Source organism: Rhamphochromis sp. 'chilingali' (assembly GCF_963969265.1).
Source record: "Rhamphochromis sp. 'chilingali' genome assembly, chromosome: 5".
Taxonomy (NCBI): domain Eukaryota; kingdom Metazoa; phylum Chordata; class Actinopteri; order Cichliformes; family Cichlidae; genus Rhamphochromis; species Rhamphochromis sp. 'chilingali'.
In genome coordinates, this window is record NC_137932.1 from 44252866 (window position 1) to 44270744 (window position 17879).

Sequence of the window (17879 nt, forward strand, 5' to 3'; positions counted from 1 at the left end):
GTTGCGCTGGGCAGGATGGCTGCTGTGTTTGCCTCGGATTACTCCTCATCCCCTACCCAACCCTGTTGCTGGTCACGTGCTCTATAATGTTGTGCTGTGGACATTTATGTGCTTTTTGTGAAGAGGAGTTTTTTTGCGTCCTGTTCTCATGCTGTCCTCCCAGGAGCTCAGCATGGGTAGAGGTCTCTTTTTCAAATCAAATTCAAATCAAATTCAAATTCAAATTCAAATTTTATTTGTCACGTACACAGTCATACACAGTACGATATGTAGTGAAATGCTTGGACAACTGCTCGTGACCTAAAGAAAACAAAAAAGGAAAAGGCTATGAATAAGATAGGAAATAAATATGAAAAATTAAAAAGGGTAAATTTTACTAGGAAGGAATAAAATATAAATTAAGGTTAAAAATGAAATAACTGTACAACACAAATTAGAATGAAGGGTAAATTTAACTGGGAAAGAATAAGATAAAATATATAAATTAAAGTTGAAAATAAAATAACTGTACAACAAAATACACAATATCGAACTATATAAGAATGTATGAAGAAATATAAATATAAATAAATATATACACAATAACAGCAGCTGTACAAGTATTAACTGGAAATGAAGAATATAGTGACCAGTGTTGTGCAATCCACATTATGTCTTGTGCAGTGCAAATATGCTTAAAGTGATTTAAGTGATGAAGTGAAAACAATGTCCAGAATGTCCAGTGTGTGTAAGAACCATATGTGTGGGTCAGTACTGTGTGGTGGTGTGATTGAGAGACCATATCGCCTGCAGGAAGAAGCTCCTCCTCAGTCTCTCTGTGTTGGTCTTCAGGGAGCGGAATCGCTTTCCTGACCTCAGCAGAGAGAACAGTCTGTTGTTGGGATAGCTGAGGTCCTTCACGATCTTCCTGGCCTTGGTCCAGCACCGCCTGCTGTAGATTGAGTGCAGGTCAGGGAGCTGTTGTACTTTCCCATTGTAGTGTACATTTCTGTACTGCAACCGATCTCCAACCTGTATCCCCATGTGATGTCTGTGTTGTGTGTGTAAGGTCGGGGGGGGGTCCCATTTCACTGCAGGCCAACCTGCATGTGCTGAATAAAGCCTTGATTGATTGATTGATTGATTGATTGATTGATTGATTGATTGATTGATTGATTGATTGATTGAAACTTTTTTCCCCAGTAAAAAGTTTATTGTCAGACTTTATGCGTCACTGCTTTAGCATCACAGACTGGGAAGTCTTCCGGACTGCCGCGAACAACAACACCAACAATTATGCTGAGTATTCTTAAATGCATCAATGACGTTGTACTGCAGGCTGTTGTACAAACTTACCCTAACCAGAAGCCGTGGGTTAACAGAGAGGTCCGCGCAGATCTACAGATGATGCAATAGCAGTTGCACTTCACACCACCTGCGACAGACTGGCGACCTGTCCAGGGGGTACCCCGCCTCTCGCCCTATGGCAGCTGGGATAGGCTCCAGCGCCCCCCGCAACCCTGAAAAGGATAAACGGAAGTGAATGGATGGATGGATGGATGGATGAACCCACAACACGATTCATAAAGATTTAAAATCAGTGACCTAAACACATTTAAACATTAAAAACAGTCTTATTATCGTACTGGAAACACTTAAAACATAGATGTTTTAATTTATTTTAAGATTAAAAGTACTTTAAATATAACTATTTAATTTAAATGATCCTGCTGTAGTATAAATAATCGGCTGAAACACGAAGCTGCAGTTCCTGTGACGTCCAGCAGGGGCAGCAGTGAGTTAGCCGCCCATGTTGCAGTAAACAAGCTTACAGCCTGATACACAAACAGGTTGGTCATTTGACCATTTAACCAAATGGGTAAATTTAGCCCGGTAATAGTAGGTGGGTGCTAGGCAACATCAAAATATGTGACCTCGATAAGAACCTTCAGGTGCTTAACATGTATGGGTGTTGCATGTTTGGTTGCCGAATTCCTGATGTGTAGGGGCAGTTCATGTATGCTGGTGATGTAGTATATGCACGATGTTCTGGAAGAGGCAAGTATAATGAGTAGAATGACAGGACTTCAAAGAAGTCACGCAAGGCTGCTTAGTTGTAATAAACTTATAATAACAGTTCTTTTACATTGATTAACAGAATTACTCATTGACTTTATTAAAACATAGAATTTATTGTCTTGACTTTTATTTGCAGTTCAAATGCAAATATTAATAACAAAGAAAGGAATGAAATAAACGTGCCTGTTCTGCCTTTTATAACTTAAACTGAATATTACGGTTGTAAACTGTCCTAGAGCTCCTTCTAGTGGCTGCTTTGTAATATGGGTTTGACTACTTTGGGAAAGAAAAAATGGCGGAAAGTGATGCCGTAATGTTATCGTTCTAAGCTGATACGGACCTTAAAATATTGTTGCCTTGGACAGGATATGTCTGTAAGTATGAGTGACTGTGACAAAGTGGCTAGGACAGAATTCATTTGCCATTCATCACTTGCATATATTGTTATTTTGTGTTCTGTTATCTTACAGTCTATCATAATGCTTTAATGTAAACACAGCACATGTAACCTTGGCTCTACATACTATCCCAGGTCTGTTTGTGGTAGCATTGGTTATATTCATTTCATCTGTGTAAATGTACTTAAAGCTAAATGTCACTTCATCATTAATTGATTTGGATCTTTCATTTGTTTATGTAGTTTGGTTATACTTACCATTGTGTGTTCCTTTGAGCAGGTCCTATTGTCATGGTGCTGGGTCGTTGACCCAGCGTTTTGTGTTTTATGATTATTTTCCTCTGTTCTAGTTATTCTGATTTTGGTATTCTGTGTCCTCCCCCCTTGTGTCCGGTTCGTGTTCTAGATTTCCTGTTTTATTCTGAAGGTCTCTGTCTGTTGTCATTGTGTTCAGCTTGTGTCCTCCAGTCATCATGTGTATTAGGATCAGCTGTTCTTCCCTCCTGTGTGTGATTACCCGATTACCTTGTGTGTGTATATTTAGTGGGTGTCGGTCTGTGTTCGTTGTCGGCTCGTCTGCCTTCGTCTGCATTTCTGTGTTCCATGGTGTTTCGTTCCTGTCTCTGCGTCTCTCTGCCGCGCACCCCTTTTGTATGCTCTCAGTTTTGTTATTTAGTTCTCCCAGTTTTATTTTTCTTCAGTTTTGTCATGCCTCACTGCTTGCTTGCCACTATCCCACCTTGTAAATAAACATCACACTCTTCATCAGTCAGCTGCCTGCATTTTGGGTCCTTTTCATTCCACAACACGACTGCTGCCCCAGCCATGACAGTACGAGCCGACCAAACATGGACCCAGCAGCATCCGCACCTTCCCAGGAGTTTCGGGAGGAATTAATTGACTCTGTTTCAAGTCAAATTCAAATTCAAATTTTATTTGTCACGTACACAGTCATACACAGTACGATATGTAGTGAAATGCTTGGACAACTGCTCGTGACCTAAAGAAAACAAAAAAGGAAAAGGCTATGAATAAGATAGGAAATAAATATGAAAAATTAAAAAGGGTAAATTTAACTAAGAAGGAATAAAATATAAATTAAGGTTAAAAATGAAATAACTGTACAACACAAATTAGAATGAAGGGTAAATTTAACTGGGAAGGAATAAGATAAAATATATAAATTAAAGTTGAAAATAAAATAACTGTACAACAAAATACACAATATAGAACTATATAAGAATGTATGAAGAAATCTAAATATAAATAAATATATACACAATAACAGCAGCTGTACAAGTATTAACCGGATATGAAGAATATAGTGACCAGTGTTGTGCAAAAACAATGTCCAGAAAGTCCAGTGTGTGTGTAAGAACCATATGTGTGGGTCAGTACTGTGTGGTGGTGTGATTGAGAGACCGTATCGCCTGCGGGAAGAAGCTCCTCCTCAGTCTCTCTGTGTTGGTCTTCAGGGAGCGGAATCGCTTTCCTGACCTCAGCAGAGAGAACAGTCTGTTGTTGGGATGGCTGAGGTCCTTCACCATCTTCCTGGCCTTGGTCCGGCACCGCCTGCTGTAGATTGAGTGCAGGTCAGGGAGCTCGGAGCGGATGGTGCGCTCAGCTGACCGCACAACCCTCTGTAGAGCTCGTCTGTCCTGCATGGTGCTGTTCCCGAACCAGGTTAAGATGTTTCCCGCCAGGATGCTCTCTATGGTGCACGAGTAAAAGTTCCTGAGCACCTTGGAGGGCAGTTGGAAGTCTCTCAAGCGTCTGAGGTGGTAGAGACGCTGTCGGGCCTTTTTCACCACGGTGTTGATGTGACAGGACCATGACAGGTCCTGCGTGATGTGAACTCCGAGGTATTTGAAGCTGTCCACTCTCTCCACTGGGCACTCGTTGATGACGGGGGTCTGGTAGTTCCTCTCCTGCTTAGTGCTGAAGTCCACTATCAGCTCCTTTGTCTTACTGACGTTTAGAAGGAGGTTGTTCCTCTGGCACCAGTTCTCCAGATTCCTAATCTCCTTCAGGTAGGCCGTCTCGTTGTTATCAGAGATCAGGCCCACCACGACGGTGTCGTCAGCAAACTTGATGATGGTGGTGGAGCTGGTAGTGGCCACACAGTCATATGTATACAAAGAGTACAGCAGGGGGCTCAGAACACACCCCTGGGGGGCTCCAGTGCTGAGAGTGGTGGAGGCTGAGACATGTCCGCCCATCCTTACTGCCTGTGGTCTGCCAGTTAGGAAGTTGGAGATCCACTGACACATAGATGAGCTGAGTCCCAGATGCTCCAGCTTGGTGGTGAGTGTGGAGGGAATTATGGTGTTAAATGCAGAGCTGTAGTCTATGAAGAGCATTTTAACATAATTCCCCCTTCTAGTGTCCAAGTGAGTGAGTGATGTGTGGAGGAGATGAGAGATGGCATCGTCTGTAGAACGATTTGGACGGTAAGCGAACTGTAGTGGGTCCAGTGTGTCTGGTAGTGAAGAAATGATGAAGTCTCTGACCAGGCGTTCAAAGCACTTCATCACTACTGAGGTGAGGGCTACAGGGCGATAGTCATTGAGAGAAGCAGGGTGGGGTTTCTTCGGGACAGGAACAATGATGGACTCTTTGAAGCATGTGGGGATCACCGACTGAGATAAAGAGATGTTGAATATCTCAGTGAACACAGGAGCTAGCTGGTATGCGCAGTCTCTTAGGATACGACCTGGGATGCCGTCTGGTCCTGCTGCTTTCCTGGTGTTCACTCTCTTGAAGGCTCTCCTTACTTCATGCTCGGAGATGACGAGCACGTTTCCGGTGCTGGCAGTATCTTCCTGTCTGCAGCCGTTAGCGCCGCCAACACTAGCATTGTTGGAGACCTTAGCTGCAGCCTCGAAGCGAGCATAGAAAGTGTTCAGCTCGTCTGCCAGAGTCACGGCCGCGTTCGTCATACCGGTTGTTGGTGCTTTATAGTCCGCTATTGTCCTTAGTCCCCGCCACAGGCTCCTAGAGTCACTCTGTTGGAGTTGTGACTCTAGTTTCCTCCCGTAGCGCTGCTTCGCCTCTTTCACCGCCCTCCGCACGTTATATGACGCGGCTTTGTACGGGTCCATGTCCCCCGTCATGAGTCCCGTGTTGTAGGCAGCGGTGCGGGATCTCAGAGCGTTGCGGATGGTTTTATCCACCCACGGCTTCTGGTTGGGAAACGTTGTGATAGTCTTTGTCTCCACGGTATTATCCGCTAGTTTCCCGATGAATCCCACAACCGCTTCCGTAAACACGTTGACGTCATCGTCGGAGCTGTTTCTGAACATGCCCCAGTCTGCGTCATCGAGTGCGTCCTGTAACGCGGCCACCGATTGGTTGGTTAACCTGTGGCTCGAACGTGAGGGAGAGGAATTTCACCACGCTGTAGAAGCCAGGCTACAGCAATTACTCTCTGCTCACCCCTGGCTACTGGACTCTCTTCACCCGCTCGCACAGGACTTCATTCTGAACGAACTCCATCTTCACCCTCCAGCTGCTACCGCTTCCCGACCCAGCCCGGCGGTGAATGTTTTGCATTGCCCGCCGGGGAATTTGCGGCCCGGCCTGCCGGGGAATCTGTGGCTGGCCCGCCAGATGTGGAATTACCCGGCCGGTCGGAGCTATCCCCGAGAAGGAAGCGACATTCACGCCGCCGACGTCCATCGCCACAGCCGGGTCCCGAGACTTCTGAGTTGCCGGGTGTGGTGAGTGGAAAAGACACTCTTTCTGTTTCGCCAGACCTTGTGACTGCTTATACCGGGGCTGTGTTTTTTGAGTTAGCTGCCCAGCTAGAAGCTCAGTTAGCTGCCCAGCCAGAAGCCCAGCCGTCACCTCCATCACATTCAGCCTCACTACCCATAGCCCAGTTACAGTCACAGCCAGACTTATTACAAACTATGTTACAGTCCATTGCCCAGTCAATAGCTCAGTTGGTAGAGGAATCATCAGCCTTATCGTCAGCTCAGTCTCCAACTTCACCACCATTATTTTCCCAACCTTTTCTTCAGTCGCCCTCAGCTCAGCTACCTATTCAGCCATCATCTTCACCTACTCCTCCGGTACAGCAAGCTATGTCTATTCAACCCATACAGAACTGTTCTACAACCTCTAATCCTAAGCAGAGAGACAAACCACACATTATTGTTATCAGTCCTCAAAAGCTGGCCATTTCAGAGACTGTGACACACTTCAGGCCCCCCCCAGAGGCTGAGTTTCAGCCCTCAGCCCACTCTGGACCCCTGGAGGCTAAGAACCCAGCTGAGGACTGCACCCGGCTGTCGCTGCCTGAGCAGGGTCAGTGCTCCGCGCAGCTGCAGTCAGCCATGTGTGTGCCAGGGGCCCCTGTGCCTGCTGGTTCAGTGACTGTTTCCGCTGGGGGTTCTAGAGAGCCCGGCCAGCCCGTCCTCGTCTCTGCTGGAGGGTCCGAGGGACCGCTCCAGCCTCCTGTCTCTGCTGGAAGGTCCGAGGGACCGGTCCGGCCTCCTGTCTCTGCTGGAGGGTCTGAAGGACCGCTCCGGCCTCCTGTCTCCGCTGGAGGGTCCGAGGGACCGCTCCGGCCTCCTGTCTCTGCTGGAGGGTCCGAGGGACCGCTCCGGCCTCCTGTCTCCGCTGGAGGGTCCGAAGGACCGCTCCGGCCTCCTGTCTCTGCTGGAGGGCCCGAGGAGCCCATCCAGCAACCTGCTTCTTCACCTGCTTCACCACCTCCGGCTCCTATGCCGCTGCCTGCAGCAGCAGCTTCACCCACATCACCTAGAGCAGCAGCTTCACCCACATCGCCTGCAGCAGCAGCTTCACCCATGCCTGCAGCAGCAGCTTCACTCACGCCTGCAGCAGCAGCTTCACCCACGCCTGCAGCAGCAGCTTCACCTTCATCATCATTGTCGCCTGGTCCAGATTCAGCTTCGTCTTCAGCGTCGCCTGCAGCAGCCTTCGAGCCTTCATCCTCGCCTGCAGCAGCTTCCGAGCCGTCATCCTCGCCTGCAGCAGCTTCCGAGCCTTCATCCTCGCCTGCAGCAGCTTCCGAGCCGTCATCCTCGCCTGCAGCAGCCTCCTCATCCGCTTCATCAGCGTCGCCTGCAGCAGTCTCCTCATCAGCTTCACCTACGCCGTCGCCTGGTCCAGCTTCAGCTTCACCCACGCCATCACCTGGTCCAGCTTCAGCTCCGGCTTCATCCTCGCCTGGTCCAGCCTCCGAGTCAGCCTCGTCCTCGTCTGGTCCTGACTCCGAGTCAGCTTCGTCCTCGTCTGGTCCTGACTCCGAGTCAGCCTCGTCCTCGTCTGGTCCTGACTCCGAGTCAGCCTCGTCCTCGTCTGGTCCTGCCTCCGAGTCAGCTTCGTCCTCGTCTGGTCCTGACTCCGAGTCAGCCTCGTCCTCATCTGGTCCTGCCTCCGAGTCAGCTTCGCCGTCGCCTGGTCCAGCTTCAGCTTCACCCACGCCGTCACCTGGTCCAGCTTCAGCTCCGGCTTCATCCTCGCCTGGTCCAGCCTCCAAGTCAGCCTCGTCCTCGTCTGGTCCTGACTCCGAGTCAGCTTCGTCCTCGTCTGGTCCTGACTCCGAGTCAGCCTCGTCCTTGTCTGGTCCTGACTCCGAGTCAGCCTCGTCCTCGTCTGGTCCTGCCTCCGAGTCAGCTTCGTCCTCGTCTGGTCCTGACTCCGAGTCAGCCTCGTCCTCATCTGGTCCTGCCTCCGAGTCAGCTTCGCCGTCGCCTGGTCCAGCTTCGGCCACGTCTGGTCCAGCTTCAGCCACGTCTGGGCCAGCCTCCACTTCCACTTCAGCCTCTGCCTTGCCTGGTGCAGCGGGGGCCACGCAGCCTTTGGGTCCCAACCTGCCGCCTCGACGTCGGCGGTCATCTGCCAGGCTGCTTGTTGGGCGTCATCGCCACTATGGACGACCTCCTGAACGCCGCCGCTACCTTCCACACGGTCGGCTGCCTGAACTGTTTCCCCTTCGCCGCTGTTGCCGTCCGCATGGGTGGTTGCCTGAAATGTTTCCCCCGTCGCCGCCGCTACCTTCCACACAGTCGGCTGCCTGAACTGTTTCCCCGTCGCCGCTGTTGCCGTCCGCATGGGTGGTTGCCTGAAATGTTTCCACGTCGACGCCACTGCCTTCCACATGGTCGGCCCCCGGAGATGAACTGTTCTAGACTCCTGAGTTGTCAGCCTCTGGGCCGGCCTCCTGAACTATGTTTTGGGACCCTGTTCAGGGATTTCAGTGTGTGTGTGTTGTGTTTTGGACAATTCATTTGGATCACTGGAGCTTGTTTTTTGTTTGGTTTTGGTCCCTCCGTCCTGGACCCCCCGCCGCCCGCCCTGGGTTGGTCGTCTCTTTTTGTTTTGGGCTGTCTGGAGCCAGCCTTTGGAGGGGGGGTACTGTCATGGTGCTGGGTCATTGACCCAGCGTTTTGTGTTTTATGATTATTTTCCTCTGTTCTAGTTATTCTGATTTTGGTATTCTGTGTCCTCCCCCCTTGTGTCCGGTTCGTGTTCTAGATTTCCTGTTTTATTCTGAAGGTCTCTGTCTGTTGTCATTGTGTTCAGCTTGTGTCCTCCAGTCATCATGTGTATTAGGATCAGCTGTTCATGAAGTGATTAATGCTCTTCCTCGCATGAGGATGTGTAGGGCCAGTAGAATCGGAGGACCTGTCCTTAACAGGGTCCAAAGCTAAATTAAAATCCCCTCCATTTTCTCCCTCCAATGTAGAGAGTAATAGAAACAGGTCCTCAAAGAATTTGGGGTTGTCCTCATTAGGACCGTACACGCAGACTAAATTGAAGTTAGACTTTAAGAAAGTGCCTTGTACTATTATATCTACCTGTTACATCTCTGATAATATTAGTCATCTCAAAAGGGATGTTCTTATTTATAAGAATCAAAGTCCCTCGTGAATGTGAGCTATAAGGTCCTGCCACCTTCTAGTCATTACCTGTATGTTAGTCGAAAGGGGAAAGATTATATTTGTCTGCATCCTCCTCAGTCTAGTCAATACCTGTTTCACCTTACTCACGTTATTTAAACCCCTACCGTTCCAGGATGTTATCTTAATATTCATAGATTGGGACATAATTATAGATAGTAAGTCGACTGCAGTAGATTAAAGCTAAAAATATGAAAATAGCCATTCTTGGGAGGGTGAATTAGTAATAATAATAAATTAAAGAAAGAGGAGAGAAAAAATATAAATATCAAAAAGAAAAAAAGAAAGAAAGAAAAACAAATGAAAAGAAATAAAAAAAAACATTATCCTTACCCCTGTATAACCCACAACTAGAACATTAACCCTTAAACAGTTAAACCTTTAACCTCTAGCAACATTTAAAGAAAGTTCCCCTCTCCTTCTCTTAACACTCCAACCTATGTCAATAGCAGCTACTCACTAACTTATTAGAAAAACACTGGAATAGGATAAGAATATGGTCGCTCCTTAAACTCTTCTGTAAACATCAGACATCAGCAAAACTGAGGTGTTGTAAAGTGTGGAGAGTTTCCTGTTGTTTTGTTTTCACCCTGCTGTGAGTCTGTTAAGTCTTTATTTAGATGCATATGGCTGCAATCACAGCATTGTAAGGTGGTGAAAGATGTACCCTTAGGCCCCCTCCGCGATTCCCTTTTCACGTAAATGGCCTCTTTGACTCCGCCCTCAAACCAGCGTTCCTGGTTGTTTGGTTTCCCCGGTGTATATATCCAGGTGTGGCAGGTGCATCCGCCTCCTCTGCACGGCACCGCAGGCCACGCCCCGCCACACCTGGTAATCCTCCTGGCACATAACAGCGTACACTATGTCACTCTATTTGTGTCGGGGGACCCAATCGTTGGGGTGGACCAATTGTTGGCACAGTGTGTTTTTGGGTTTAAAAGCCACAGAGACGCAGTGTTTAGAAAAAATGTGTCTCAACTGTTCTGATTCTCCTGACATGTACTGGATCACTACAGGTTTTCTGAAAACTGTTACTCATGGCCATTGATCAGTGGTCTTTGATCAATGGTCATGAGAATTTGCATAATTATGATTAAGGAACTGACCTCACAGCCCTTTGTTCCATCAGTGGGCTGGTTTCAGTCATTATGCAAATGTACTATTTATACGATTGGGGAAACCTGTAGTCAGCTGAGACTGAAGAATTCACTTGGATGATGACGAAACATTTCTCCCACAAAACGCTACGTCCAGATGAACAGAATCAACTTTTGGAGATTTACTTACCTGGATGATTGAGCATGCATCAAGATCTCCCTTTTTGTGTGTTCAGTGATGTCATTTCTTCTTAAATGTTATTTATTTTTGTATCTTAGTCATGTCTCATGGACATTTGGACTTCTGCCCATAGGTTCGCAGATAGAAGTGGTCCAGGTACCCATCTGAAATCTAAAGGGATCCAAACCTGAGCACCAAAACTGTTCACATCTCCCTCTTCACATACTGACTTCATGGCATCCCTAAACAGCTGAACACGTATCTGTCCAGACTGGCACCTGGAAAGTATTTTATTTGATCCAGGTTTGCACAGTTGAAACATCTGTTTCATATCTCAGCTGCTGTGCCGGATTTTTGTATTTTTACTTTATTTATATAGTGTAAAATCATAACAACGGTCAGCCCACGGTGCTTTATATTGTAAGGTAAAGACCCTACAACAATACAGAGAAACTCCAACTATCAGACAAGACAACGATGGGACGCAAAAACTCAATTTTGACAGGAAGAAACCTCCTTCAGAGCATGGTGTGGTAAACAGGTAAACTCTGAAGTGTTTCAGTGCAACTCACACCGGGTCGTTTTTTAATCTATCTGAAGTTGGTTAGTTCACTCCAATCACAGCTGCAGAGCTTTCTTCTTCTTCTCCTTCTGTGGATTCCTAGTTTCTGCTGTGACATATATAAAAGACAAAGGTGCAGAGTGACAGCTAGCTGAGGGTTATAAACCAGCCCGTGACCCTGTTTCTGATGATTCCTGATGGGGCCAGTCTATTTCCTGCTGACAGTTTGTTGCTCTGGCCTCAGTCAGCTGTTTCTGTCCTCTGTCAGTGTCTAATTAAAGACTCACCGTGATCAGCACACCTATCACAGCCATATTCACGTCATATGAATGTTGGCATCCTTGAAAGCCAACGTTCACATTTTGGACAGAGAGGACAGTGAAAGAAGACATTTACGTCCACTGTGAGCGACCATCTTTGAACAGAGGCGGTGGTTTACGACACCAACTCTCTGCCATCTATAATCCAGTTTTGAGTTCCCTTCCCAGACGCCTTAACGCCCACTCACATCCTGGGCCATCTGACCTCAGGAAATCACATGATAGGGTGGGGCCAGGTTTCACAATGAGCTCACCTGAAACCCTGGCTGATTGGGACCCACACCCGCTTTCACACCTTGGCTCATGTGATCAGGTAGAGGATCATCAGGGGGTCCTTTGTCCCTCGTTGGGGGGAAACTCCCACTGGGTTTAAATCTGGGACTCTCCACCAGTTGACCCTTAGAACTGAAGAAGCTTCTCGGATGAGAGGTGAAAGGTCTTCAAGCAACTCAAAGAAGTCCAGACGCTTTTCTTTCCAAGCTCCTTAGACTACGATGACCTGGATGACTGAGAACCTTCACAGACATATAAAAGTGAGAAAACACAAACACACAGAGAAGGACTGACCTTTGACCCCAAACCTGTGTGTGTCTGTGTGTGTTTGTGTAAAAATCCTTAGATTTTTTTTATGTAAAGTTTACATCTACTAAGACGCCAAGCTGTTTAAACAAACTTGTCAACATTTCTCACCCCACAGAGCAGACGGTTTCAGTGTAGAGGGTATCGGGCTGATCGCTGCTGGACTCTGTCCACTTTGGTCAAACTCGTTGTTTTTAAATGTCCTATACAAATAAACCTGACCTGAGAGTTTCAGCATGTTTGAGCCTCCGTACAACCATCACACCAAACACGTGTGACATCTGCGTGTCAGTGCAGCGTGTGGGGCAGGTGTGGGCTCAGCACAGGTGTGCTTTAAACCCTCCCCCAGCTGTGGTGACCTCACAGCTGTGTCAGCTGCTGGGTGCAGGGAAACATCGCCCTCTGCTGGACGTCCTGCTCACCATCTGAAACAGGAAGTCCAGCAAATGTCGTTGATTTTTAAGACTTTGATGTTTCCACGGGGACCGGGAGAACTATTGATCAGATTATTGATTTCTCCAGAATAAAGCTTCACTTCCTGTTTAATAAGTCTGAACAGCACAGAGTGGCTAAAGAGGAACTTTGCAGGTGTGGACTCTCAAACGTCATCAGTGGTCTGATCATTGATCCGTGTATTGATCAGAGGCTGGTTTCTTCCTGTCGTCAGAGAAACATCAGCCTGCAGCTGGATGGAGACGTGTGTTTAATGTGCAGCTTGACCTGTTTGGAGCTCACACATCGCCCACCCTTCATCATCATCATCCTCAGACTACCCTCAGACATGTGATGACCTCACAGAGGGTGAGGTCATCATTCTCAGTCAGCTAAGTGTCCAAGCCGAGCTCCTGTGGGTTAGACACTTGAGCTGCTCGCTGATCAGGTGGTCAGGTGAGCACGCTGACATCATGTCCACTGTGTTATCCTGCTCAGACACCAAGGGAGCCTTTGGGAGCAGAGGTCACATGATGGACTGGTTGCCAGGATACCAAATCAATATGGGTCCTCAGGAAGTACAAACTGAAATCCAACCTGGTGCTGACCTCCTACCACTCGTCCAATGAGAGCCTGCTAACAAACTGCATCACAGTATGGTATGGCAGCTGCACTAAGGCAGACAGAGGGAGACTTCAGAGTGTCATCAAGGCAGCACAGAATATCATCAGCTGCCCTCTCCCCTCCCTGATGGACATTTATTCCTCCCACTGCCTCAGCAGAGCAACAAACATCATCAAGGACAGCTCCCACCCTGGTTTCAACATGTTCAGCTTGCTTCCCTCAGGGAAGCGTTACAGGTGCATTAGCACAAAGACCCCCAGACTCAAGAACAGTTTCTTCCACCCATAACCACCCTGAGCTCACACATGCACTGACATCATAGTTCTACCCCCCATTCCAAGAATTCCCTCTATAACCCACCACTGTGCAATAACCCAAACTGTACATACTATTTATTTACGTATTTGTTTTCTTTTTTATGCAATTGTACATTTGCACATTTTGTATATTTTTTCTGTAAATACTGGCCATATGTATATAGTGCTGCAGAAGCTGTGCACATCAGGGTCTCTCCAAAGATCCTCAGGATTTTCTATACAGGCGCTGTGGAGAGCATCCTCACACAGAACATGACATCGTGGTTTGGGAACAGCTGTGTGAAGGACCAAAAAGCTCTCCAGAGAGTGATCCGTACAGCAGAACGCTGCTGCAGGATTGCTCTCCCCCCGCTTCAGGACACCTATACCAGGAGATGCCGGACTAGAGCAGCGCAGATACTGAAGGACCCGTCCCATCCTGGCAACAAACTGTTCCAACTTCTGCAATCTGGTAGAAGGTTCCGCATCTTCCGGGCAAGGACAGAGAGACTCAAGAGGAGCTTCTATCCCCAAGCCATCCGTGCCCTAAACACACACACCCGCCCTCTCACATCATCTATAATTGACTGAGACAGGACTCTCTTCCAGACACTAAACCAAGGCACAATGTACATTTCAATTCCTTTAACTTTAAATATGTTTATATTGTCTATCCTGTAAAATAGTCAGATATCTATTCATATTAATGTACAGAATTCACCTGCTTGCTGCTACTACTGCACATTCACCCAGTGTATATACTATATATATATATATATATATATATATATATATATATATATATATATATATAATGTTCTTCCTCTACACCCCCCCCCCCCCCCCCCCCCCCATTTTTGCACATGTCGAGGAGTGTGTCAGGCTACATTTCACTGTGTGTTATACTTGTATAACTATGCATGTGACAAATAAAGAACCTTGAACCCTTGAACATCACCCCCCCCCCCTCAGAGGTCAAAGGTCACACAGCTGTGGAGGCCATGCTCTCAGCCTCTTCTCAACCACAGCAGTCCCAATCGTAAGCTCGCCCACAGCCAGAAGAAACATCTGTAAATATCTGTATTGCTGTGAGCCAATCAGCTCAACTCAGACCTGCCGTCCACAACACAGATTCAAAGCGTCACTGAGCGCACTCAGACAGACTGCACCTGCTGCACCAGGAGTTCCTGTCCTGTCCTTTGGTCACCGCGTGCCAGAGGACCCCACTCATCCTGACAAAGAGCCTGAAACATCTGGAGACATCTGAAACATCTGGTTCACTGAGTGTAACGCTGAGCGTGGCCAGCAGAGGGAGCTGTTTACTCAGACTGCCTGTGTTTAACACATACACACACAGGGAGGATCCACAGAAGCTCTGTTCAGGCTGACCTTTGACCTCCATGCTGCCAGCAGCTGAAGGGATTTTATGATGAAGAAACTCACTAAAGTGATGTTTCTGTGTTTACAAAATTAAAGACCGAGCTTATCTGATGGGGCCTGCATTCCTCCACAATAAAAGCCTGTGTTTACATACCTGAGGAAGCAGCTGCAGCTCAGACTCATCAGGGAATACCTCCTCCTCCTACTCCTCCTCCTGCTCCTCCTCCTCCTCTGTTAAACTCCAGCATGAGAATAAATATTCTTGTTTTCATCACAAACATGTTTTAAGTCTTTCAAATTTTTATTGTTATATATCTTATATAAAATAAAATATTTTTATTCTGAAATTTGTCTTAGAAATTTTGTTTCTTCTTGAAATATTTTTGATTTCTTGTATTTTCTGTTATTTAAAAAATGACCTGCAGAGTTTATAATTCATATTTTTATTCGTGTGTCTGCTGTGGTTTATCTCTGTTACGAAAATAAGAAAATTATGTTTTAAATCTGTGATCAAAAATAATGTGTGTGTGTGTGTGTGTGTGTGTGTGGAATGTGCTGATCTGCTGAAGGTAAACACACAAGACCAAAGGTCAACGGTAGTCACTTCTTCTGTCTTTTTCTTCTGTGGTGGCAAAATGCAGCAGGTCAAAGGTTAGAGCGTCACACACACACACAGTCATATTTGAGCTTCTTTCTTGAAGCTGCTGCTTTTAATACTCATGTTGTTATGATCACCAGTAATCAGTGATCAATAAAGCAAACCCCACTGAGCATGCTCAGTTGGAGCCTGTGTGCCTGCTCTGATTGGTTCCTTTAACATGAGGAGTTCCTGATGACCGTCCCTGCTCACAGAAGTCCATTCAAAAAAAGATTGATTTAAGACCAGAAGACAACAAACACAGTCCAGCTACTATTAACACAAACACACACACACTGTGAGGTTGCTTACTGACGTCACAGATTCCACAGGCTGACCTAAAAATCCTCAGACTGAGAGACAAATGATCTGCATCAGAGTGAGTGCAGACAGGAGGAGGTCTGGGGGACTCCGAGGGGCTGTGAGGGGGTCTGAGGAGGTATGAAGAGGCCTGGGGGGGCTCTGAGGGGGTCTAGGAGGTCCTAAAGGATCCTCCAGCCCTGAGCTGCCTCTGTAAGTCTGATGGTGACTCAGTGTGTGAGCATGAAGCAGAGTGAGGGTTTGAGGAGTCTGGTTTTTCAGATGTTCCAGGGGTCTTTGAAGGGTCTTGAAACTCCTTGGCTCATCCTGGATCAGACTATAGAGGTCCTTAAAGGCATGAAGAGGTCTGAAAGCTCACCTGTTGAGCATGCTCAGAGCCGTCGCCATGATGACTCGGGTCCCTCTCAGGCTTGTTGAAACTCCTCCTGCTTCTCCTCCCCTTCTTTCAGTGGTTGCCATGGCGTCCGGCACGGTATCCGCAGAGAGGCCCGGCAGCGTTTTAAGCTTTCTGTGATTATTTAAAGAGTTCGCCTCCTCTCACCCGCTGAGCACACTCAGTCTCTGTGACCTCAGCACTCCCTTTGTTTGGAGGTGAGACCTGCTCTCATTACTTCACTCAAATCCTCAGATAATCTGCAGATCAGCCGCTCACAGAAGTCCATTCACAAAACGCTCGATTTAAGCCAGAGCCCGCTGCGCATGAACAGCTCCTCCTCACCTCACGAGGATGTTTCCTGAGAGGTAAAAATGATCCGGATTTCAAAAAATGGTTTCCTGACGCACGCTGAGAGGTCCTGGAAGGACGTTTTAAAGTGTTTTAGGTCCACAGTTGGGTCAGAAGCTCCTCCCACTTTTTCTCAAACAGGTGTGGATGTACCTGCCCTCAGAATCAGGCTTTGACCTCACGCAGGTTGTGAGCCTCTGATTGGCCCACGCGTCTTCATGGTGTCTTTCAGGGGTTTTTTTTTAACTTTCTTCTGGTCTTTGATGTTTTTAAAAGAAAATCCTTTTTAAAGAAGAGATTCTGGCAAACTGTCAGGCGTCTCAGGAGGGGAAAGCGGTGCTCTACCTGCACTGTGTATAGTGCTGGCGAGGACCTCCGTTATCCCACTGACACGTCTTCCGAGGAGGAAGCAGAGTCTGGGGATGAGGGGGATGACCCGCCAATTTCTGAGGGCGAGGTCACTGAGGCAGTTAGACAACTCCTTGGTGGCAGAGCCCCTGGTGTGGATGAGGTCCACCCCGAGTTCCTGAAGGCTCTGGACGTTGTAGGGCTGTCCTGGTTGACACGCCTCTACAATGTTGAGATCAGGGGCAGTACCTGTGGACTGGCAGACCGGGGTGGTGGTCCCCATCTTTAAGAAGGGGGACCGGAGGGTGTGTTCCAACTACAGGGGGATCACACTCCTCAGCCTCCCTGGGAAAGTCTATGACAGGGTGCTGGAAAGGAGAGTTCATAATAATAATAATAATAATAACTTTATTTATAAAGCGCTTTCAAACAAAGTGCTGTAGAACTAAAGAGATAAATAAAATAAAAGCGATACATAGCAATACAGGTAAAAGACACAATACAAGTTAAAAACAATAAAAATGTAAAAACTAAAAGCCATAGAATTAAGACATGTAGGATAGGGTGAACAAATGTGTCTTCAACTTAGTTTTAAAAACCTCCACAGAGCATGCCGAATATCTTGAGGGAGGTTGTTCCACAGAAACGGGGCACGAAAAGTAAAAGCTCTCCAACTGTCTTTTTTCTGGCTCTAGGAACCTTTAGAAGGCCAGAGATGGAACATAAAGATGTGAAAGGTCGGAGAGGTATGAAGGTGCCAGTCCGTTTAATTAGAATTAGAATTAGAATTAGAATTCAACTTTATTGTCATTGCACATGCACAGGTACAGGGCAACGAAATGCAGTTTGCATCCATCCAGAAGTGCTTTAGTGATATAGATATATTAGCAATAGTATAGATATGTGAGTATATTACAGAAATGGGTCTATTATGGTATGTTATAATGTACACGGTATGAAGTATGTTGTGAATATTCTATAACTATAGGTATGT